Source organism: Hibiscus syriacus, unplaced genomic scaffold, assembly GCF_006381635.1.
Source record: "Hibiscus syriacus cultivar Baekdansim isolate YM2019G1 unplaced genomic scaffold, ASM638163v2 tig00110472_pilon, whole genome shotgun sequence".
NCBI classification, from domain to species: domain Eukaryota; kingdom Viridiplantae; phylum Streptophyta; class Magnoliopsida; order Malvales; family Malvaceae; genus Hibiscus; species Hibiscus syriacus.
The window spans coordinates 356,360-382,869 of record NW_024062752.1 but is presented as its reverse complement, the minus strand read 5'-3'; the positions used below and the strand labels follow the sequence as shown (position 1 = coordinate 382,869).

At 35.9% G+C, this 26,510-nt stretch overlaps 1 pseudogene; it reads left to right on the top strand.

The window, feature by feature from the left end:
* The window catches only part of LOC120127715, a 34,398-nt pseudogene that overhangs the window by 7,616 nt on the left and 272 nt on the right, over positions 1 to 26,510 (top strand).

The following is a 26,510-nucleotide window of genomic DNA, read 5'->3' as shown; positions in this document are numbered from 1 at the left end:
GATGGAAGCTCATATTCAATACTCTTATGAGAATATGTTACCAAGTGTTTGTGGTATTTTGATTTTAGGAGTTAGTCAAGAAACATGTATATAAATTATCAGTAGGAATTCAATATAGATAAAGAGGCAGAGTGAATTCCAACTCTTATGTTTTATATTGTTTCAGATGAAGTTGAAGACAAGAATCTAAATGTAAAGAGAATAAAGACGAGAATGAAGACATGGAGCTTGCAATATTTGAGTTTGGGACAATAGCTCAAGCTACTGACAGTTTTTCATTTCGTAACAAGTTAGGTGAAGGGGTTTTGGCCTTGTTTATAAGGTGAGAGTTATCGTATTTTAGTATAGTGACCTATAAGCATACAATTTTATTGAAAGCTCGATAATTGAAATATTGTAAAACTTTCCAGGGGACACTAGCACATGGACAAGAAATTGCGGTGAAGAGACTTTCAAAGAGTTCTGGACAAGGATTGAACGAGTTCAAGAATGAAGTAAAGTTGATTGCCAAACTTCAGCATCGGAATCTTGTAAGGCTTCTTGGATGCTGCGCTCAAGGAGATGAGAGAATGCTGGTTTACGAATACATGCCTAATAGAAGCCTTGACTCTTTCATTTTTGGTCTGAAAATCATTAGAAAACCTCTCATTCTTTTCACTTTTTGTTTTTCAATGTTTAAATATGATGTCGGACTAACATGAATGTGTAATTTCTAGATCAATCGAGACGTGAAGTATTAAACTGGTCCATGCGTTTCCGAATTATATGCGGGATTGCTAGGGGACTACTCTACCTTCATCAAGACTCTAGGTTGAGAATTATCCATAGAGATTTAAAAGCTAGTAATGTTCTACTTGACAGTGTGATGAACCCAAAAATATCAGATTTTGGCTTGGCAAGAACTTTTGGAGGAGACCAAACAGAAGCCAGTACAAATAGAGTGGTTGGAACTTAGTAAGTGTACATCTATGCCTCTGCCAGACTATTTGATCAATAAATCCAAATAAAATACTTCATTTTCTTTATCTGATAACATTCTGCAGTGGTTACATGGCACCAGAATACGCAACCGATGGGTTGTTTTCAGTCAAATCAGATGTTTTTAGCTATGGGATATTATTGTTGGAGGTTATAAGCGGAAGAAGGAATAGAGGGTTTTACCATGAAAATGAAAGCGGCAACCTTATTGAACATGTAAATGTCAACAGATACTATTATCATTATGTTTTATTACTTAATCTGAAAATGCTTAAAAGGTTTGAATTTTGCTGCAGGCATGGAGATTATGGAAAGAAGGCAAGCTTTTGGATGTTGCTGATGATTTCTTAGTAGAGACTGGAGATCAATCCGAACTGTTAAATGCATCCACATTAGCCTTTTATTGTACAGCTGCATCCTGAGGATAGACCGAGCATGTCATCCGTAGTTCATATGTTGGGAAGTCGTAATCAATTGCCTTCGCCTAAACAACCTGGTTTCTTGTTTTACAAGAAACGCTTGGAAGCAGATTCTTCATCCGACATCGTCGCATCTTCTTCGAGAAACGAAATAAGTTTATCTTTATTAGAGGCTCGATAAGAAAAGGTTTATTGTTTTTTCAGTCTGTTATGCTACCCATTCCAACCGATTACGTTGCTCCCAGATTTAAAATTCAATAAAACTAATTTATAAGATTGTTTTGTTTATTTCATTTATTGATATTTGAAGGATCAAAGCTAAGCTTCATATAGTTCAGATAATGAATTCAGAAGACATACCTTATAGTAGAGATAAATCAGGGTGATCGCCTCTTTAAAAATTTCAAATTCTCATATAATTTATATATATTTTCTATTGATAATATATTTATATTCTTTAAAATTTTATAATTCATCATTTTAACAAAAAATCTCGCGTTCGTCACCGCTTATAATTTTAGGTAACCTGTATATTATGTTTCTGTGCAAAAGTTTGGCAAAAGTCTAATGCAAGACTGTTTTTGTTTGTTGAAAGTCTTATGAAAGACTTGACTTCGGTTCTGGACCATGTAGAAGTAAACTGCATGTTTTTTTTAGATGCAGTATGAATGGTTCTTGGTCAGACTAGTTCTTGTGGTCTAAGTCTATTTATCTTTTTTCTTTTCGCAGAACCAATTATCAAATTCCTTTAACTTACTTTTTTGGGTAAATTTTCAGTTGGACTAATTAAAATGTTTAATGGTTAGCTCCAAACCAAATTGATCTACCCTTATTTTTTTCTTGGGTTTTGAAGATTTTGAATTGATTTTCTAGAATCGTTATGCATTCAATTGTCTTCCACTTGATTTAGTCGAAATGTTTTCACCAATAATGTCGTCCTCTAACACGGAGGAGGGAAATAACAAATATATTATCTAAAACTATTGAACTTCGCAGAACACAAAACTTGACAACTGTTTATTTCCAACAAAATAGTCTTTACAAATTCTCAGAGCTTCATTTCTACCACAGCAATGACAGATTTAGAAATATTTTTGTGGTAAGCACGTATGTATTAATAAAAAAATCGTATGAGATAAACACAAATAAAATTTCAAGGTGGATACCATCCTAGTTCATACCTACATCTGTCACTGCACTGAAGCATTTATATATTTTTTAAATTCAAAAAGTGTCTAGTTAAATTAGATTTTTTTTCCTTCTGAAATATGATGTTACGATCAAACAACGAAATTTCATATTTTAAGGCAACATTATCGTGATCGAGACAAACAACTTAAACATTATGATACAATTTATTAAATGCTAACAACAAGAAATAATGATCACACAATAAAATAGACATCAAGATTTTACGGAAAACACTCTTTTGAAAAAAAATCATGGACATAAAAAATATTCACTAATGTCAAAAATAGAAGAATACAACAGAATTTTCATAAATAGACTTAACTTTCCGCTCTAATCTCTAATATATACTTATAGGAATAGTTATTTGCTTAAAATAAAAATTTATTTAGTAGAAATTTATTTAAATCATGTTTCCTACTATAAATCAACATTAAAAAATTATTTCTTATTTTCAATCAAACTAAATGACTTGAAAACCAAAATGCAGAACATAGAATCAAGCCAAAAGCTTTCCTTGTTTGTGTGAAAGCAATGTGTGGGAACATGATCAAATCTTATATTTTCTGCAATCTCTAGGAAATTGAATACATTGTCGTTTAAGTTATACCGCCTATAAATTATATTTTCGATGCAATCAGAAAAAGTTTGAAAGAAATGCACTCTGAATGATTCTGGGTCAGACATGTTTAATATTAACTTCATACCAAAATAGATTTTAAGGTTAAATTATTGTAAACTTAATATCAGTTCCTGAAGGTGATCAAGTTACGTTTCTCAACAGTTGAACTAAAGGAGATAGTTCAACCTGATATTAAATTGGTAGAAATTCTGCTTATGGGCTTCTCTGAATGGATCTCCACCTTTGGTTCATTTGCTTTCTTCTCAACTAGATTCCTATCTTCACCAAATGCCCAACGTCGTCGTTTTTCCTTTGGTAATATTAACTTCACTTTCTCAATTCTCATTTTTTCCAATTTATGTCCATAAATCACTAACCCTTGATTTGTCCCCATTTCTGTTTCTCTCCTAACTTCGATCATAACAGCTTATTTATAATTTACTTAAATTCAGACTGTTGAGAAACATCCCTTTCTCACCTGCTGGAACTGAAATTAACTTTGCAATAGTTTAACCTTAAAAACAATGTTGGTATGGGGTTCAAATAGTCTACCTGTAGACTATAGAAATATAAAACTATGGGCTTGACAAAGTACCATTCATAGTGCAATTAAATAACATGCATTTCTACTTCTATACTTGTCATAAAAACGAAAGGAAAGAAAAAAACTTGTGGTCGAGATTATCATATCAATAATTATTAATTCATATTTGAACATGATTACCAAAATGTAAAAGTCTTTCGTCAGACATTTCTGTGAAAGTTTTGCTGATTGCATCAAAAGTATAATTTATAGGTTGTATAACTTAAACAAGGTATGCAATTTCCTACAAATTGCAGAAAATATTGGGTCAAACAAGATTTGAACATGTTTTAAATGCTAGTATTGTTTTCACATAGGTGATCATGCTTCTGGCTTTATTACTATGATCACGGTTAGAAATTCAATGTGAAAATAAATAAATAAAGTGATATTAATACAAAAAAAATCACACAAGAGATAAGATTTAATGCGATTCAATCTTATTTATCTTATGGATAAGAATAATAATAATCCGCTATAAACATAAATACCATAAAAGTCACAAATATATTATATCACAAATATCCTAAAAATCAATATCTATACAAAAAAAATAGAGTATGTTATATCACTTTTCCAAAATCCATTTATATCTTTCTCCATAATAAAAATTACATAATAAAAATTTCAGAAGTTACATAAATAAAAATTTTATTATATCTCTCCAAAATAGTTATCTTCCATAATTCTAAAAGTTAAGATTTATCCTATACTTATAGGATCAAATATTTAGTCGCCAAAAAACTTATTTCATAAAATATATTTCTTAAAATAAGTATTTACTTATTAAATAAACTTAAATACCAAATAATCTTAATCCAGTGTTACCTAATTCTCTTCTTAGCCCTATGAATCTCGTTCCAATTCGTTTATTCTAATTTATGATTCGTTCGCATACCGAACCGATGAAATTAGTGTACCAAAAACTCATTACAGCAAAAAATAAAAGAAGTAGAAACCTATCACAGCAAACCAAAGAAAATAGAAACCCATCACGACGTTTTTCCCCGAAAAATCACCGGTGACCGGTATATTTACCGATCTAACACCGGTCAGATTATATTTCCTGATCTAACACCTGTAGCAGTAAAGCGCGCTCCCTACCCCGCGCTATATGTTGATTTGGCGTCACGTGGGGTATAGCGCACCCCCTGTACCGCGCTATACGCTGACATGGCTTACACGTGGGTATAGCGCGCCCTCTGTTCCGCGTTATACGCCACGTAGGGGTATAGTGCCGCCCCTGCTCAGTGCTATACCTTGGTACGAATTATATTTAGCGCGGACCGCGCTATACCTTTTATCTGAATAATTACATATAACGCGGTGCAGGTACCACGCCTTATATGTTATAAATACCCTTCACTCCCGGTTAAGTTTCTCACATCTCTCCTCTCAACTTATAAATTAATACATCAATTCTGTCAACGAGTAATAATTCTGGTAATTTTCTCATATTTGATTTAGAAGTTTGTGCAATTTTTCGTTATAAATTTTGTTATAAATTTTTTTATTATACTTATTGTTTATTATGATTATTTAAAAAAATATTATACTAATTATTTTCAATTAATTTTTGAAAAGCAGGAGCATACGTCAAAATAGTTTTGCAGTGCATGTAATAATATAAATTATATTATTTAAATTATTTACGTTGATGTGTAAAAAATTTATTGTGTTATATTTTCGTTTATATATAATTTATTTAATCAGGTTTGTTTCAGTTATATTTTTTTGCAGATATAATATTGCCGCACTTTTAAACTCAAAGAATGGCGCGACTTTCAGCTATTGTTTATTATGATGGTGAAATTCGAGAAGATGAAACTGGCATTGTTTTCGTATCAAATGAGCGTGTTAAAATATTATTCAACGGAAACATAACTCTTGAGGAGCTGATAACGAAGATTTCGAGGAAGATTCATGTTGGAAGTAGTAGAAGAATGTCGTCGTTACAATACAGATTTCCAACATCATTGTTGCCATTATCTTATACAGCGTTCGAACTTTCGAACAATGATGATGTTCAAATGATGGTTGAAGCTCAAAGTAATTATTCAGACGTCGCTATTGAGATGTATGCACATTTTGTTCAAGTGCATGTTGTTCGGGGTCAATCATTAAGCTCCCACTATGGGCTGGCTGAACAAGTTGACAGCTCGACTACAGTAATGTGTAATTATTTTAATGCCATAATGGGGAGACATTCATCCGCAACTCCTTACGATATGTACCGAGGTGGGTTTACGAACAATCCGTATGGCAACACCGCGTCCAGTTCAAGGGTAAGACATTCATCTGCAAATTTCTTTGACCATATGGAGATGTCATCGACGCAACCATCTGTGCAGTTTCCATTTGACACGATGGCTTCAAGCTCCAAGGGAGGCATTTGACTGCGAGCTTTTTCGACGTCAATGTCGATATGCCTTCCAGTTCAAGGGGAAGGCGTGCAAGTAGTAGGTTCTTCGACCTAAATGTGGAGAGCATGAAGGAACCATCATCTCCACCAGAAGAACCGCTTCGTGAGCCTGGTGCGGATGGTACTGAGACTGGACTATTCATTTACCCAGAATCACCGTAATTCAACTCCGATGATGATAAAGTTCCAGGAAATGTGGCACAAACTAACCCTCCTGCACACATGTATGAAGCTGATTATGGTGCAATGTACGGGCCAGAATTTGCGGATATGCCTCATCTCGTGACTATGGATATTACTCATCAATAAATAACGGTGAGTTATATTTAGGCATGGAGTTTTCAAGCAAAGAAGAAGAGGTGATAGCTATAAAAAATTACAATATCCGTAATTCTGTTCAGTCCAGAGTCAATCAATTGACGACTGAAAAATATGTATGTTATTGTGCCCGACGTGAAAATGGATGCAATTGGATGGTTCGCGTATCGAAAATGAAGAGGAAAAATATCATATGGGAACTAACAGTATACAACGGTCCTCACACATGTTATGCTGGAGGGGTCAACCAAGATCATCCCAACTTGGACTCTGAAATGATATGCCAAGCCATCATACACATGGTAAAAGCAAGCTCTCATATAGCTGTTACTGTGTTGATTTCAGCTATACAATCGCAGTATGGGTACACTGTATCCTATAAAAAAGCTTGGTTGGCAAAACAAAATGCCATTGTCAAACTTCATGGCGAATGGGATACATCTTACAACGAACTTCCAGGTTGGTTTAGGCTGGTGCGGACGTTGAATCTGGGATAATTGTGGACTTCGAAAGCTCTTATGCATACCATAATGATCGAGTTCTTCGCGATCGAAGCCAATTCTATCGGGTTTTTTGGAGTTACCCACAGTGCGTTAATGCTGCCAAATACTGCAAGCTTGTGATCCAGATCGACGGGACTTTCTTGTATGGAAAATACAAGCAAGTTTTATTATTGGTAGTTGTCTAAGATGATAATCGCAACATTCTTCCAGTTGCTTTTGCTCTTGTCGAAGGAGAAGATACAGATTCTTGGGCTTTTTTCCTCCGAAATTTACGTGCACATGTTATCACGAGGTAAAACATCTGTGTCATTTCAGATCACGAAGCTGGGGTCAAAGCAGCAATGGAGTCTTTGGGTCCAATGTGGCAACCACCCTTTGTCCAACATAGGTATTGTCTCCGACACATTGCTGCGAACTATCATGGAAGGTACAAGAAGAATGATGAGCTTCAATTAATTATGTGCATGGGTAAGTGAAGATGATGTAGTTTGTTTTCTTTCAATCGTTTTAATTTTGCAAAGAAAGCAAGTTAGTAAGTTATACATTTTTTGATCAGGTTACGAACTACTTCCTCGAACGTTTGAATCAATGCTTCAAGATTTGCGAGCGAAGAACGAGGAATGATACGATTACATCAGCCTCATCGATAAAGAAATGTGGACGAACGCATATGATGGTGGATATCGATATGGACACATGACGACCAACTTGGCTGAGGCAATCAATTCAACCTTAAAGGGTGCACGTCACTTACCTGTAACGCTTTGGTAAAAACTATATATTTTCGTTTGGGGATACTTTTTGCGAAGCTCGGGGGACAAGCTCAAACCTGGATGCAAGGGGGTCATGTCTATCACCCTAGATTAGTTGCAGATCTACAGAAAAAAAAATTGCTGCATCAAATGAAATGTCTGTAACAAGCTTCTCTAGAAGGCATGAAATGTTTCATGTCACAGAGTTGCTGCGACCTCTTCAAGGGATTGAAGTTGTGTCGTTAAGAGTAAATCTAAGGGACAGAACGTGCGACTACGGGTTTTTTCAAGCTCTGAAGTATCCATGCTCTCATGTGATAGCAGCTTGCTCGCATACACATCAAGACTATAACCATTTTTTGGATCTCGTATACCTACTATATGAAGCTTTTATGGTATACGAATTTGAGTTTCCCCCCATAGGTAATGACAAAGACCCTGATGAGGTTCACGATTGGCTTCCGATTGAACCAAATCCGAGCTTATTGAGGGAGCGTGGTCATTCAAAATCCAATCGAATTCATTGCGATATGGATATTCGAGAAAGATCTTGACAAGACAGAAGATGTGGCCATTGTAGAAACTCAGGACACACAAGAAAAACATATCCACTTTTGTTGTCATCAAGTAACAATTGATAAGGAAATGATGTATTTGTTTATCAAATAATAATTATTGTACTTTAATTTGCATTTACTTCAAGTTAATGTCATTAGATAATCGCTGATGAAGATTAAAAAAATGAACACAACATTAAATTTTATCAAACTAATAATAATTTGCTATTTAAAAACAACAAAATTACAATAAGAATTAAATGGTAAATGATAATCAAATTACAATAACTGATATTAAATGGTAATAAACAAAATTAACTGTAATACAATAAAAAAAGTCCAACAAATTTAACAAAATAAAGTAAGTATTAAATGAGAAATAATAAAAAATTACAATTTAACAAAATAAAGTAAATACAAATATAATAAAAAAATCTATCGATGCCTGCGTCGTGAATGTGTTCTGTAGGGAGGTGGTTGTCGGTCTCGAGGATGATTTCTTCATATCACTGGTTCTGACTCCTCGCTGTCATCGTCGTCGTCGTCATTGTCATCGTCGTCATCGTCGTCATCGTCGTCATCGTCATCATCGTCGTCGTCGTCGTCATCATCGTCATCGTCCTGAGCAGGTACATTAGGTTGATGAGGAGCTGATGAAGATGAACCACCTCCATAGAATAAGGACCCTGGAGGTGTATGACTGACTATCCCACCGGCCTGCGAAAACTGGGAAAACTCATAAAACCCAGACATCGCTGAGTGTGAAAACTGTACAAGAGGTGTTTGTGCTAGGGCCATGGGTGATGAGGCTGAACCCGCCAAATATCATATATGAACCCCAAGTTGGATATACAAACATAGACCCATAATAGCCTCCAGGAGGGGTCATCTGTGACGGTGGTGACGGCGGGGTCATAAAATCAGGTGAAGGCGACTGTATCTGGTAATGGAAGGCGGCGGCATCATATATGGCTATGGCATCATAATGGCTGCGGTGGCTGCTGTGAAGGTCCTGCTGGTGCAGCTGAGGATGAACCGAAAGCACCTACTCTGCGTCCACAAGTCGGGGGACGATGGTGCTGTGTCGGTGAACGTCTCTATCGACGTCACGAAAAGGTCTACCCTCGTGCATCCTCAGGAAGTAGAAACGGTTTCCCGTTACTGTTGAACCACTCATAATAATCGTCATCAAACATCAAGAGGTCATAAAAATGGGCTCTCTACGGGGAAGGCGCCGATGTCGATCCTCTCACAACACGACCTACTCATGATGCCACACCAGCCAATCTGTATCTGTCTTGCCGCGTCTATCTAAGCTATGCAACTCGTCCATATTGCGAGGTGCTTCCGAAATTGGTTTAAAATAACCAAACTGCCGGAGCACGCGATCAATAGAGTGCCACTCGACAGTCGCATAACAAATCAGAGGGACCATCGCCATCCAAACATCTGATGGGCCCCTCAACTCAGGTGGGATCACCGCCCTCACATTATCAGTACAATACAACAACAACAACAACAAAACCCAATTCCCATATGCAATGGGGTAAGGGGGAGGTAGGGTAGTAGGCTGCCCCATATGACACCCATTCAAACTAAAACAAATATTATATAATTTTTTATCAAAATAATAATCTAATTATATAACTATAATCTAAAATCGATTTTTAAATATTAAAATCCATATATGTGTGCCAGCCTTCTGATCGATTAGCACCCTTATTTTTTCTAAATCATCATGTAGCTCCTGATGATTTTTCCTATAAGTAGACCACCTATTCAAGGAAAACAATTATTATACGCTGTATAAAATTATTAATATACAAAATCAGTTTTATAATTACCTCAGAAGTAGTGGAAATACGAATGGGTTCTTCACAACGGGACATAAAAAGGGCAATCGATACAATGCCCAAGACTGCAGCAGCAAGAGACATCCGCCGATAGTATTACGCCTGTAGTCAGTGGCTCCACACATCTCCCTGTACAGCAAAGCCAAAACTGTCAAGCCCCAACTGAATGATCCGCCAGACGTAAGTCGCTAAGATGTCGCAATCACATGCAGTGAACTAGGTTGCGCAATTTGTTCGGCATCGGCAACCCTCCTATCAACTACAGTATACATGCCCGTGCATACATCTTAACTTCATCCTCAGAGGCGTATGCGCTCAACTCCCGAAAATTGGCATCTAACCAATTTAACGGTATCCTACCTCTGATAAAACTTTCCGGGACACGTCCAAGATTATCCCGGCACAAAGTAGTCCAGGAACCCTGCGAGATCCATGATATCACATCTCCATCCACCAGAAGCCCTAGGTGCATAGCAACATCCTCAAGTGTAATCGTGCACTCTCCGCACGGAAGATGGAATGTGTGGGTCTCCGGCCTCCACCGCTCTACTAAGGCAGAAATAAGGTCTGGTTCTATCTTACAGTGACTCTGATATCTACCTATGTAACCAAATCCAGCCTCTACTAAATACGACAAGACACGGCTAGGTATCACTAACTTAAGATTCCTAATAAAATGATCTAATACACGGTCCATCTCCTAAAAAATAATAATTACACAAATTAATTCTTAATCTAATAATCATACATTAAATAAATCAACAATTATTACAAATAATTTAAATTAAATTAAAACGTTAAAATGTTACCGTATCAGTAAAGTGTCGAGATATATGATTTCCATCCAAGCGAAGTAGACCGCCTTCCATTATATATCTGCAAAAAAATTATATTAGTAAAATAATAAATAAAGTAAAATGCTTAAATAAATTAAATACATAATATTAAAAATATTATAAAATATACCTTAAACAGAAAGAGAATTTAAGATAATTTGAGAGAATATGATATGATGAAAGTAATGAACGATGGGTATTTATAGGGAAGGTTGGGGGTAATTAAAGGTATAGCGCGCCCCCTGTACCGCGTTATACCCCACGTGTCAGATAAACAGCTATAGCGCGGAACAGGGGGCGCGCTATACCCCACGTGGCGCCAAATCAGCATATAGCACGATGCAGGGAGCGCGCTTTACTGCTACGGGTGTTAGATCAAAAAATATAATCTGACCGATGTTAGATCGATAAATATATCGGTCACCGATGATTTTTCGATAAAAACGCCACCCATCACGTGAAACCAAAGAAAACAAAAATCCATCACAACAAAAACAATGGAAACAAAGATAGATGTAAGAGTTAGTAGCAGAATGGGTGAAAGAATTGGTAATGAAGATGGTGTAAAAGTCAATCTTGTCAGTTGTCAACAGTGGAGTCGACATATTTTTAAATAGGCACTTTGGTCAAGGAAAAGAAAAGAAGATGAATCAACATTTTTGTAAAGGAAAGGAAAGAAATATGGAGAAGAGTGGAAGTATGAGAAGAGAGAGAGAAAAAAATAAAGTTTAAATCTCACGAAACCCAAGAAAAGAACAACTCTTTTTATTATCGTATTTTTGTTGTTTAAGATCATTAGTTTAATTATAAACTTAGTACTTCAATTTTATAATAACCAAAGAATCATTAAAAAAATATTATATTATCACAGTTTAACATATAGACAAATTATTAAAAAATTTATCAGTGAACTAAAAAAATATCACAAATTATAATCCCAAAATTTATTCTAAAAATTTCTACCTAAAGAATCACAAACAATAAAATTAACGAATTCTAATCTCGTATTCATTTCACAATCAAAGCAAATCACAAAGTAGGTAACGCGTTGACACAAACAAGAAAAGCTTTTGGCTTGATTCTATGTTCTGCATTTTGGTTTTCAAGTCATTTGGGATTATGACAAAACCTTGACCCATCATCCAAGTAAAAGTAGTTAGGTTTAGTTGATCCCCACAGAAAGTAATGATTAGGTCCTTGATCTAATATAGACTTGGCATATTCTCCAAACTCTAATAACATCATGAAAATTGGAAAACACTTTCATCCTAGTGGGAGGAAAGCTGTGGACGGTGGTGATTAAGGTGGCCAAAGAGTAATGACTTGGTCCTTAGGGAAGAGAGGACGAGAGAGAATCTTAGGTTGAAAAAGTGATAGTTCCCTTGATTTGGTGTGGTGACCCTTTTAAAGGTTTTCCCGGTATTCCAGGTAGGATCCAAAGCGGATTAATGCTCCATGCTCATAATCAAGTTGTTCTATATACTTGAGACATGTATGAAAGACAACAAAAGCAATAAAAACTAAATTGTTTTATATGTTGGAGGTTTGAAATTAGTAAAAAAAAATTCTTCCTTTTGTGGTTTCTAATGGAGCATATTGACTTTTTATTGAAGAAATTCTCTGCAGTAGCCATTTGCAGAAAAGATGCTCCGGGCATCAATTGGGACATAAACTGTTACTGATAGTTTGAAGAATAATAGATTGAATTAACCATACAATATTCTATTACCGGGCCTCTAATAACGATAAACTTATTTCGTTTCTTGAGGATGATCTGTCGATGTCGGGTGAAGAATCTGCTTCAAAGCGTTTCTTGTAAAACAAGAAATCAGGTTGTTTAGGCGGAGGCAATTGATTATGACTTCCCAACATATGAATCACGGATGACATGCAAGGTCTCTCCTCTGGATGCGACTGTACACATAAAAGACTAATGTGGATGCATCGTAACAGCTCGGGTAGATCACCAGTCTCTACTAAGAAATCATCAGCAACATCTGAAGGCTAGCCTTCTGTCCACAATCTCCATGCCAGCTGCAAAATTCAAACCTTTTAAGCATTTTCAGATTAAGTGAGAAAACATAATGATAAGAGTGTCAGTTGATGTTTACATGTTCAATAAGGTTGTCGCTTTCATTTTCATGGTAAAACCCTCTATTCTTTCTTCCACTTATAACCTCCAGCAATAATATCCCATAGCTAAAAACATCTGATTTTACTGAAAACAACCCGTCGGTAGCGTATTCTGGTACCATATAACCACAGCAGAATGTTGTTAGGTAAAGAAAATGAAGTATTTTATTTGAATTTATGGATAAAATAGTACGGCAGAGGCATAAAAGTACAATTACTAAGTTCCAACCACTTTATTTGTACTTGCTTCTGTTTGGTCTCCTCCAAAAGTTCTTGCCAAACCGAAATCTGAATTTTTTGGTTCATCTCACTGTCAAGTAGAACATTACTAGCTTTTAAATCTCTATGAATAATCCTCTTGGTGAAGGTAGAGTAGTCCCCTAGCAATCCCACATATAATTCGGAAACGCATGGACCAGGTTAACACTAAGCGTCTCGATTGATCTACAAATTACACATTCATGTTAGTCCGACATCATATTTAATCGTTGAAGGGCAGAAGTGAAAACAATGAGAGGTTTTCTAATGATATTCAGACCAAAAATGAAAGAGTCGAGGCTTCTATTAGGCATGTATTAGTAGAACGGCATTTTTTCATCTCCTTGAGCGCAGCATCCAAGAAGCCTTACAAGATTTCGATGCTGAAATTTGGCAATCAACTTTACTTCAGTGTTAAACTCATTCAATCCTTGTCCAGAACTCATTGAAAGTCTGTTCACTGCAATTTCTTGTCCATTTTCTAGTGTCCCCTGGAAAATTTTACAATATTTTAATGAGATTTCTGCAAAATTGTATATTTACATATCACTATTCTAAATTACAGTAACTTTTACCTTATAAACAGGGCCAAAACCTCCTTAACCTAACTTGTTATGAAATGCAAAAGTATCAGTAGCTTGAGCTATCGTCCGAAACCCAAATAATGCAAGCTCCATATCTTCATTCTCGTTTTTATTTGCTTTATCGTTCACATTCTTGTCTTCAATTTCAACTGAAAAGAGTATAAAACATAGAATTGGAATTCCGAGTGCCTCTTTTTCTATATTCATTGATTTATATACATGTTTCTGGAAAAACACCTAAAATTAAAAACCCCAACCATTGGTTTGTAGACAATTAGACTCTGTTTCTCAGATCATATTAAAAGTTCAAAACCATTCATTAATTTATCAATTAGTTTTTGAAACTTGGTTTGTGACAAAATGAGTACAATTATGAGGACCATAATTTTTTCGGACCATTTCGGAATATCCGATGAGTTCCATCTTTCGGGCCATTTCGGACTGAACCCTGTCAGGCATTGACAAGCCGGAAAGTTACAATTTGGACCATAAAGTCCATATTTGTCACAGTTGTCAATTGCCATGCTTCCAAACAGCTGCCAGGTTTGAGTGTCTGGGTTCCATGTACCTTTCTCTTGCGCTATCAGTTTGGTTCAAAACACCCCTCGACATCACTGATTTGTTTTTGAGGTACTGTATGAAGTAAACCTCATTTTCGTTCCTGACGAAGTTATTATCGAAGATAGTATTCCACCTTAAATTTCGATACCCACTAAAATCATTGCCATTCCATAACCCACTGCGTATGTACTCTTTTGAGCCTAACCACACAACAGTTTCTGGGTTTCCCTCAAGGTCATGCCAAAAGTAAGATCACCAGGAGACGGATCATCCCAGTTCTTCCAGGCTGAGAGTCTTCGATTGAGACCAGTTGTACACCCCAATTTGGGGTTAAATTTTAGAATTATAAAATGATGGATTTAATTGGTATTTTGGGAAGAAATTGAGAATTAAATTGAAAATTTCAAAGTTACAGATTATTTTATAAAATATAGGAAATTTAGTGGCTAAACTCATAGTTTAACCATTTTATTTTTGAGACAATTATAAATCTCTTCCCCATGTATTTTTGCAGAAATATTCTCATTTTTCCTCTTCCAGGTCAATGACTTTGATCTCCGATCTACTCGTCGTCTGGCCTCCGTTCGACGAACCGAAACCACCATCTTGTTCGTTGTTGACCGATGAACAAAACTCCTCAAGCCTCTTATCATGAATCGACGTCGTTCTTCCTTAATTTCAATCGGAAGTATCATTGGTTTTAACTCAATTTCCGTTGGTTTTCCGCATTTTGGACGCATTAAAACCAGTTTGATCGGTCCAAACCGGTTTGACCCATTGACCCGACCCGGTCTGACTCAACCCGATCCAAATGATCGACTCGACCCGTTGACCGTTGACCGACGTTGACCACTGTTGACCAGAACTTTGACCGGCGTTTACCGGCCCTTGAACGATCATTGATTTTTTCCAGGTATACCTATTCTGATATTTTTCAATGTCATGAGTCCGTTTTTGGGGTCCGTTTTGCCAAATTCGGACCTGAGAAGAATTTTGATTTATCATCTGATTCGATCCGTTTTTCGGAATTAAGCCCCGTTTTTTATGAAATTTATATTGTTATGTATTTGAGGAATTATTAGAAGTTAAATTAAGGATCATGGGCGTTCGAATGGAATTTAATGATCGATCAGTATTACACGGAAATTGAGGTAATACATTACTACATTTTCATGCTTTATGGAACATGTTGATATTGGTAAATGCATGAATGAACATGTTTGGTCACATTTGAGTTTTTAATTAATTCATACACTCGATATGAATGCGGTAGAAATTCGGTAACTGAATAAGGCTTGGACGACTATTATAAGAAATTGAGGGATTGTTAGAATTAAATTACAAGTTCTCTTATTAGTGATACATGAATCAGCCCTGGATATGTAACTTATATTTTATATCAACAAAGACTAAATGTTAAAGGTACTTGGACGAGAAATTATGATAATACTCTGATTGGGTAAAATTACGAAAACACCCTTATGTTATAAAAAGACAAGAATTGACCCGGAATATTGGATAAGAACTTTGTAAAGACATATTGATCTGATGGAACTACAGATGTGCATATAAAATGCTAGTTTTGCTTAGAAAATCTGGATAACTGATTTCTAAATGCAAAATGGATTGTACAAGATACGAGAAGTTTGATAAGGAATATTTTAAAGTTTGAAGATTATCCGGAAAGAGGTAAACCCTAGAATCTCTTTATTATAATTATCTTTGTTAATAGTTTTAATACCAAAATTATTTGGTTAAGAAATTACAAATTACCCCTAAGAGGGAAAAGTAGCCCAAATTACCCTGAATGGAAAAGTACTCAAGAAGTCATGCCTAAATCGATGAATTACTAGTTTCATCGTTAAGTTGTACGTTTATACAAAAAATTCTTAATAATTCGTAAGTCTCCGAATTATGAGTAAATACATGAAGAATAATTTATCGATGGTGTTCTTTTGACAGAACTCTTTGAAATGACTGAAATAAATGACAAGTTTGACTTAATAATAAGATCAGACGGAAGGAAATGATTGGCATACATTGGATCTGTAAAATGACCAGAATACCCCTGGAATGAAAACGACCCAAGAATATTACAAAGCTCGTGAATGATTGGATATCCTCGAGCTCTGAAATCAATGGAATAAAAATGAGTACCAAAATGACTAAAATACCCTTATGGACTAGATTAAGTAGATGTTTTGGATTAATTAAGGAATACAAGTAAATATGGGTGTTGTGCTACCATTAAAAGTTATGGAACAACTTAAGTGAGTCGATCAACCTTACCAGGCAATAGTTAATGATTAGGCCGTTGCATTAGCAGACAATTTAGGACAGTTGTGTAAAAATAATAGGCTTTGTCCCATTAGCAGATTATATAGGCTAAGAATTATAATGCACAAATCATGGAAAGTTTATGAATGAAATTTTATCTTCTTCTTCTTCAATGTTTCCTCTGCTTCGTTAATCTTTTCTATTCTACTTCTTTTCTTCGATCTCAACTTCTCTATTTCTCAAGGGTCATAACAAATTTGTATCAAGAGTCATTATTCCTGGCATTCTAAAGCTTGGGTATGTCAAAGAAGAACCAAACGATGGGTGATTCTACTGATTTATCTGCAATACAAAAACATATTGATTACTTGACAAAGCTGGTAAAGCAAACAACCAATGAGTCCACCCCTCCTAAATGGTGGCAAAGAAGGACAATCGGTTGAGTATGATGAAATCCAGAATGGCGTTGCAGCAGAGAGATGTGGAGCATATTTTACATATTCTGACTGGTAAAAAGTGTGAGCAAAAACATGATGATTCGTAGGTGTTCGATAAATTGCCAACACCAAAGGTAAAGAATATTGGAGATCAAACATATCAAAGTTACGAGGGACTTGATTTTCAAAGTGATGAAACAGTGAGTCTAGGTTCTTTCAATGCTATTGAGACTATAAAGAACCATGCATGTTGAAGATGACACATGTTCCGTATTTGGTAAAAAGCTTGTACAATTGGAGGAAGTGATAGATGCTGAAAATAGAAGTGATGATGGTGCGGTGAACGTGGATGTCAAGTGCAAACTCGGTTTGTATGGGACCAAAATGCGACAACCTTCAATTTCTTTAAAATACCATGTTCATTATGTCTGTCAAAACCGTCATGGGAGTTTGCACCACCAAGTTTCTTTGAAAATCACAAAGCTTCATTCCAGCATCAAGGATAGGAAGGTGCATGTATGATGATGATGCATAAATATAATTATCACCTAATTACTAGTGTTTTGGTTGAGGGGTGTAAATTTGTCTCGATCAAGATTATGTATGTTGATGGGTGTAAGTTCGATCTTGTCAAGGTTAGGAGGGATAAACTTGTAGAAGATGATGACCCTTACAAGTTTAGATTACTGTTAATGGGAATCAATCTTAAAGATGCATGAGTAGAGGTCGAGGAACATGGGGTTGACAGCTCAGCCACAACTTACACTCAAATTCAGTCAACAATTTCCTACAGTGCATTGGATGGCGGATGGAGGGTAGACCACTATAAAGCTCAAACAACAGCAAAACAATTAGACGGATCTCTTTCAACAATAAATGTGAATCAATTTCTACAGTCCCAAAAATCTGTTCCAAACATTGAAAGGTGCTCACTCAAATATCTTATAGTTGGAGTAAATGAAGGTTTGGAGTATGTCGGAAACATAGAGAACATGCAAGGAAATATGGTAAACAACAGGAAGGTTGCGAATGTTGTGTGGCTAGGAGTCGAGTTGTATCATAGATGGCTAATGTCGACATTTAGAAACTATCTCTCCAAGGAAAAAACATAAATGAAATACTCGAAATACTTTTTGATTCAGCAAATAACATATTCATGGAATTCAATAAGTGCAATGTTGCTAATTTGTGCCTACATGATGACCCTTCAAAGTGGCCTATAAAGGTATTGGCTACTAATTCCATGTATAGAATATGTCAATCCATTCTGCTAGACTACAAAGCCAAACATTACAAGATGAATGAAAGATTATTCGAAGCCATAAAGGTGATGTTTCCGATATATTGGCTACTTGCAATGAGTTATGCTTCAGAAGGCAGACCAGAGCAGCAATTATAATTCAGAGCCAATGTCGCAAGTTCTTGTCTCAGTTTCATTATATAAGGTTGAAAAAAGAGGTAATTGCTACATAATGTGCATGGAGAGTAAGAGTTACTCAAAAATAACTGCGGAAGCTTAAGATGACTGCTAGGAGATTGGAACTCTTCAAGCTGCCAAGAACAAACTAGAAAAGCAAGTTGAAGAACTGACATAGAGATTATAGCTGGAGAAACGTATGAGAGTTGACATGGAAGAGGCCAAAACAAAAGAAAACACAAATTTACAATTTGTTTTGCAAGACATGCAACTTCATTTTAAAGAAACCAAAGAATTACTAGCCAAGAAACGTGAGAATGCTAGAAGGGAAGCTGAGGTGGTCCCTGTAATTCAAGAGGTTCTAGTGGATGGCCACATGATGCTAGAGAAGCTTACTAGTGATAATAAAAAACTGAAGGCAATGGTGAGTTCGTTGGAAAGGAAAATTAGTGAAACGGAGGAAAAGTTCGAAGAGACAAACAATATCAATGAAGAAAGGTTGAAGAAGCTACTGGAGGAAATCAAACAAAGTAAGATGAGGTTTTATGCGAATAAAGAAAAGAGAAACAAAGATCTGAAGGTCAGGGACAGAGTTTACCTGAAGTTTCATCCCTATCACCAAACGTCACTTGCTCTTCGAAAGAAATTAAAGCTTGCAGTAAGGTCCTATGGTCCTTACACCATTTTACAACGTATGAGGGTGGAGAAGAACAATCAGGCTTTCACTACATTACTAGTCTTGCGGGCGAACTGGGAGCCTGAGAACGTCACTTGGAAATGCAACACTTGCCTCAGGAAAAAATTATGGTATTTGATCCTTGGGGAAAAGGATCGTCTAAAGGGGGAGGAATTGTTATGATCGAAGTTAGGAGAGAAACGGAAATGGGGACAAATCAAGGGTTAGGGATTTATGGACAGAAATTGAAAAAAATGGGAATTGGGAAAGTGGAGTTAATATTACCAAAGAAAAGCGACGACGTTGGGCATTTGGTGAAGATAGAAATCTAGTTGAGAAGAAAGCAAATGAACCAAAGGTGGAGATCCATTCAGAGAAGCCCATAAGCAGAATTATACCAGGAAATAGTTGATGATTAGCCGTTGCACTAGCAGAAAATTTAGGGCAACACGTGAAAATAATAGGCTTGTCCCATTAGCATATTATTTCATCCAAAAATACCAATTAAATTCACCACTTTATAATTTCTTAAATTTAGCCCTTAAATTGGGGTGTTACAATTCTCCCCTCTTTAAAAGAATTTCGTCCTTGAAATTCATTCATGTCACATTATTGCAGAAATGAAACTTCTATCAGTTGTTTCATAGCTTCAAGTAGCTTTTACAAAGGTACGTGTCCTCTACTAATCCTTAACCAACTGAGTAAACATTCTCATCAGAATTCTCCCTCAGTTCAAGTAAATAATCAAAACAACTTTATCCTTGTGAAATCAATTCAGCCTTGGTTACGTGAATATGACTCATAGAGCAGCAACATATCTCAATTTCATTTCTGGAGTCGAGTCAGAATTTCTTAGATAAATAACTCTCACATGGCTCGTGAGGTACTTTACAACGTTTAGACAAATATTACTGATGTTCCTTTTTGTACAAGTATAGCCTTAACGGATAGAAACTTTGGTTTACTCGCTACAGATAGGGACTCAGTCCTGGAGTTTCGGCTCAGAGAGGTACGATTGTAGTCTAAGGGCATGTACTGATCAGACATCGTTTTGAAATTCGACCGGCTGGTCCATCTTGAAAAATTTTGGCTCAAACCATAGCTCTGATACCACTAAATGTAACCCCCTCAGACCGATAAGGGTAACCCGATCCGATATGGAGTGTCACATTAGGGCCACCGGAGCAACCCACTGTAAAAATAGCGGAAAATTTAAAACTTTTAACAAAACATGTAACTTATAAAATAATTTATCAGTATGTATAAATAAAACAGATTTTCGGACTCGTATATAAAACAAAATACAATTACATGCCCCCTAATCACATGTACCGTACTCTGCAAACAACGCTGGAAAAACTCCCTTACTGATGTTGATAGCTGCACTGGTACAATTCTTTTAACCTGCAATGTTGAGTAATAGAGTGAGCTTCGAAAAGCTCAGTAATACAGAACTATCAGATGATGCTGAAGAACATGCAGATACAAATAAATATATGTTTTCTTAATGTTTCCGAACATCTACAGATTTCTTTGGCTGAGTTGAGGTCCATTTATATCGCAGGTAGTAACAGATAGTATTTATTTCAGATGTCTAGGTTCAGGAGATCAGAATAGGTTTTCTAGTGTGTTCCCGTAAAACCAGTAAAAAGATACAGATTTTTATTTTAAAACATATATATATACACCCCCATCCTTTCACAATCTGTTTGTGTAGGTTCCCCGGAACCATACACCCTGCAGAACCAGTGAGGCCTGAGCACACAACTGAGAAGCCTGCAGATAATCTTCCTCCAACAATAATCCCCCCAGATAAAACATTTCTCGTCGGTAAACGGAGATATCAGAAATAAAAACAGAATTCATAACATATATCATAACGGAATCCAAATCAGAACAGAATTCAGGTCATGTATCAGAACATAATTCAAGTCAGAAATCAGATAAAATATTTATATGATTAGGGAACACACCAGAGTTTACAAATATTATTCAAAGGTACAAGATAATCTTATCAGGCAGAAGTAACAAAGATCTTTCATATACCGATAAAATGTCAGAATTTAGAATCACTATTGGAAGAGTTCAATAACTGACAGAATCATCAGTTATTCAGAATATAATTTATTAGGATCATCATATTCGGATAATTTTCAGAAGCTCTATGAAATCTGAAGGGTATTCAGAATCTTTACAATCTATGACAATTAATCCGATTATTGAACAACTCTAGATGAATAACTTCCAAAACCAATACTTATCAACTTGTCGATTCATTAACCTTCTAGGTTATTCACTCTTTAATACCCAATATTCTTATTCATGGATCATCTTCTGAGTCATCAATGAACAGATCTTAAGGAGATGAACAAATATTCTAATGGTCTTTATTTTATTTCCATATTTCAACTCTACCAGGAAATGTTGACGTACTTGATTTGTGGTTCATAATCCATTAGGATGATACATTACATAAGTTCATCCGAGTTTCCAAACTTATTCCAATTTCTTATTTAATCCTCAGTCCTTGAGGTTATTTGGTTCATTTAGCATTCATGTCTATTCTAGTTACTTCGGGATTTTCCAGAATAATTCAAACGTTATTGAATTTCATATACATGTACTTTCGTTCTATTCAATTTGGTCTTCGTGGTTGATTTATCGAACAAACGTCCAATTCTTAGTACTGAATACGATCTAGAGTTGAGCTGAACTGAATACTTCCAAAAGTTATCATCGAGCCAAACTTGAGAAGACGAACACGCATTCCAATAATATCTATGCTATTCAGGTATTGACATAGCTTTAGGGTTGATCTACTCATTTAAATTGTGTTCCATTACTTTTAAAGGTAGTCCAACACCTATGCTTATTTGGATTCCTTAATTAATCCAAGACATTTACTTAATATAGGCCATAAGGGTATTTTGGTAATTTTGGTGTTCAGTTTTATTCCATTCATTTCAGAGCTCGAGGATATCCAATCATTCCTAAGCTTGGTGATATTCTTGGGTCATTTTATTACAGGGGTATTTTGGTCATTTTACAGATGCAGTGTATTTTAATCATTTTCTTTCGTCCAATCTTACTATTAAATTCAATCTTATCATCTATTTCAGTTCTTTTGAACAATTCTGACAGTAAAATACCCCCGATAAATTATTCTTCAGGTATTTACTCATAACTCGGATATTTCTGGGTCAAGTGTCTTCTTATATTTTACAAACGGAATATCAGGAATTTTCCTGAACTAAGTCAGGATCTTAACAATCAAATCCGTACATAATCGAGTTAAGTACGAATCCTCAAAGTATTTTATCATTCAGGGTTAACTCGGACTATTTTACCTCTCAAGGGCATTTCCATAATTTCTTAACCAGATAATTTCGATATTAGCTCTTAACAAAAATAATTATAATTTAGAGATCCTATGATCAATTGCTTTCCCGAACATTCTCTTATCTTGAAATGATTCATTAATAGAATTCTAATATCATGCACAAACCCTCTAGGGGTTAAAAACCGGTTATCCGTATTTCGTAAGCAAAATCTAGCATTTCTTAAGCACATCTGTAGTTTTATCATATCAATATATCCTTTTAGAGTTATTAATCAACTTACAGGGACAATTCTTGACATCTTACAACTTAAGGGTATTTTCGTAATTTTACCCTACCGGAGTATTATCATAATTTCCCATCCAAGTACCTTTAACATTTAACCTTTGATGAAATAAACTATAAGTTACAAATTCATGTTGATTTCTTTATAACTAAGCACAGAAACAATCCCTCAATTTCTTATAAAAATCATCTGAACCATAATCAATTACTTAACCCTTTTACCGTATTCAAATCGAGTGTAGAAACTAATTAACTACACAAATGAGACCAACATTATCTTAATCATGCATTTACCAATATTCACATGTTCCATAAAGTATAAATAGGTAGTAAAGTATTACCTCAATTTTCGTGCAATATGATCGACCATAAAAATTCCATTCGAATGCCTTTGATCTTTAGTTCAACTTCCAATAATTCCTTAGATACATATCAACATAAATTATATAAAAAACGGAGCTTAATTGCGATAAACAGATCGAATCGGGTGATAAATCAGTGAAAAAAAGCTTACCGGGTTCGAATTTGGCAAAATGGACTTCAGATTTGGATTCAGGACATTGAAAGCATAAAATATGACTTTTCGAAAAATTTGGAATTTTCGGTCAAAATTAAAGTCAACGGGTTTGAATGGTAATTTCGAGGCTTTCGGGTCTGAATTTCGAAAAAACGGACTGCGGAATCGGATTTGGAACGTCGAAAAATGTCAGGATATGTATACTCGGTCAAAGTCAAAGGTCGTTTAATGCCCGGTCAAAGCCCGTCTAAGTTTTGGTCAACACCGGTCAACGGTCAACGGGTCGGGTCGGGTTGAAACCGGTCAAACCGGTCAAAATAGCTCCAAAATCGGTCAAACCGGTCATTTTTTCTTTCCCAAGCGTAGTGGGGGCGCGTGAACAGTGCTATGGTGTCGGAAAATTCCCGAAAAATTCCTAAAAATTATTTTGAGCGATTTCGAGATACTTACAAAGCTCGATTCACAATTTTGAACGGCGGAGAGCTCGATTTCAACAAATCGGAAACTTTGACCGCTTCACCTCCTCACGCGCTGCCGTCGACGGAGACCAAGCATGACACCGGCGGACTCGGAACGATGCAAGGAACACGATGGTGCGGGAGGTGTCGTAAACGGATCATCGGATCGTCGTGAATCGATGAAAAACCAATTGAAATTGAGTTATTACTGACGATACTTACGATTGAAATTAACGACGAACGACGACGATTCAAGACGAAAGGTTTGAGGGGTTTTGTTCCTTGGTTGACAACGAACACGATGGTGGTATCGGTTTGTCGATCGGAGGTCGGACGACGAGTAGATCGGAGTTGAAAGGAGGGTTGTTAGAGAGGAAAAACTGGAAAATTCTGCTGAACCTGCTATAAAAAAATGGTTAAATGATGGGTTTAACCATTGAATTTCATGTACTTCTTAAAACAGTCTACTAACTTTGAAATTTTATAATTTAATCCCCAATTTCTTCCAAAAATATCAATTAAATTCACCACTTTATAATTTCTTAAATTTAACCCTTAAATTAGGGTGTTACAGTTTGGAAGCATGCCAATTGACAACTGTGACAAATATTCACTTTGTGGTCCAAATGGCTACTGTGATAGCAATACGCTTCCGTCTTGTCACTGCTTGACAGGGTTCAGGCCGAAATGGCCCGAAAGATGGAATTCGACGGATTATTCCGGTGGGTGTATACACAGTAAGCCATTGAGATGCCAGAGTGGGGATGACGAGTTTATCAGGACAAGAAGAGTGAAAACCCCGGAGGCCATACATTCTTGGGTTAACAAAACTATGAATCTCAAGGAGTGTAGGACAACGTGCTTGAGGAACCGTTCGTTCATGGAGTACTCTAATTTAGATGTTACAAGAGGAGGTAGTGGCTGCGTCATTTGGCTCGGTGATCTAATTGATGTCAGACAATTCGAATCAGATGATGGTCAGGACCTTTACATCAGAGTATCTGCTTCAGGTAATTGTTTATAAAACCGGAACTCATCCTTATTACTTCTTGCGTAATGTTTTTGTGTACTAAGTTGTTTATAATTTTTGCTTCTTATTCAAAATTGAAAATGGCAGAACTGAAGAAAAAGGCTAAGGTGAAGCTTGGCATCATACTTGCAACAGTAATTCCTGCGCTTTCGGGGTTTGCTTTAGTCCTTTGTTATGTTAGTAGAAGCAGAAGAAAGTTAAAAGGTAACACATTAACACCAACAGTAATTGATAATGAATAGTTTTGAACTTTTACTATGAACTGAGAAACAGAGTCTAATTGTCTACAAATCATGGGCTTGGGGTATTTTAGTTTAAGTGTTGTTTCACAAACATGTATAAAAATCAATGAATATAGAAAAGAGGCAATCGGAATTCCGATTCTATGTTTTATACTCTTTTCAGTTGAAGTTGAAGACAAGAATGTGAACTATAAAGAAAATAGAGACGAGAATGAAGATATGGAGCTTGCTGTTTTCAAGTTCGGTACAATAGCTCAAGCCACTGATACTTTTGCATTTCATAACAAGATAGGTGAAGGGGGTTTTGGACCTGTTTATAAGGTAAAAATTTGATGTATTTTAGTATAGTGATCTCTAAGTATACAATTTTGTTCAAAGCTCATTAAAATATTGTAAAATTTTCCAGGGGACACTTGAAAATGGACAGGAAATTGCAGTGAAGAGACTTTCAAAGAGTTCTGGACAAGGAGTGAACGAGTTTAAGAATGAGGTAAAGTTGATTGTGAAACTTCAGCATCGGAATCTTGTAAGGCTTCTTGGATGCTGCATTCATGGAGATGACAGAATGATGGTTTACGAATACATGCCTAATAGAAGCCTTGACTCTTTCATTTTTGGTCTGAAAATCATTTGAAAAACCTCTCAATGTCATCATTTGTGCTTCTTCAATGATCAAATAAGATGTCGGACTAACATGAATCCACACTTTGCAGATGAAACGAAAAACAAAGTATTAACATGGTCCAAGCGTTTCCAAATTATATGCGGGATTGCTCGGGGGCTACTCTACCTTCATCAAGACTCAAGGTTGAGGATTGTTCAGAGAGATTTGAAAGCTAGTAATGTTCTACTTGATAGTGAGATGAACCCAAAAATTTCCGATTTTGGCATGGCAAGAACTTTCGGAGGAGACCAAACAGAAGCCAATACAGAGTAGTTGGAACTTAGTAAGTGTACTAATTTTATGCCACTGCCATACCATTTGATCGATTAATATCAATAAGAAAATTCATTTTCTGTATCTGACAATGTTCTGCAGTGGTTATATGGCACCAGAATATGCTTCCGACGGGTTGTTTTCGGTAAAATCAGATGTTTTTAGCTTTGGGATACTATTGTTGGAGGTTATAAGTGGAATGAAAAATAGAGGATTTTACCACGCAAATGAAAGCGGCAACCTCGTTGAACATGTACATGTCAACAGTTACTAATGTCGCTTTGTTTTCTCACTTAAAATTACAAATGCTTAAAAGGTTCGAATTTTGG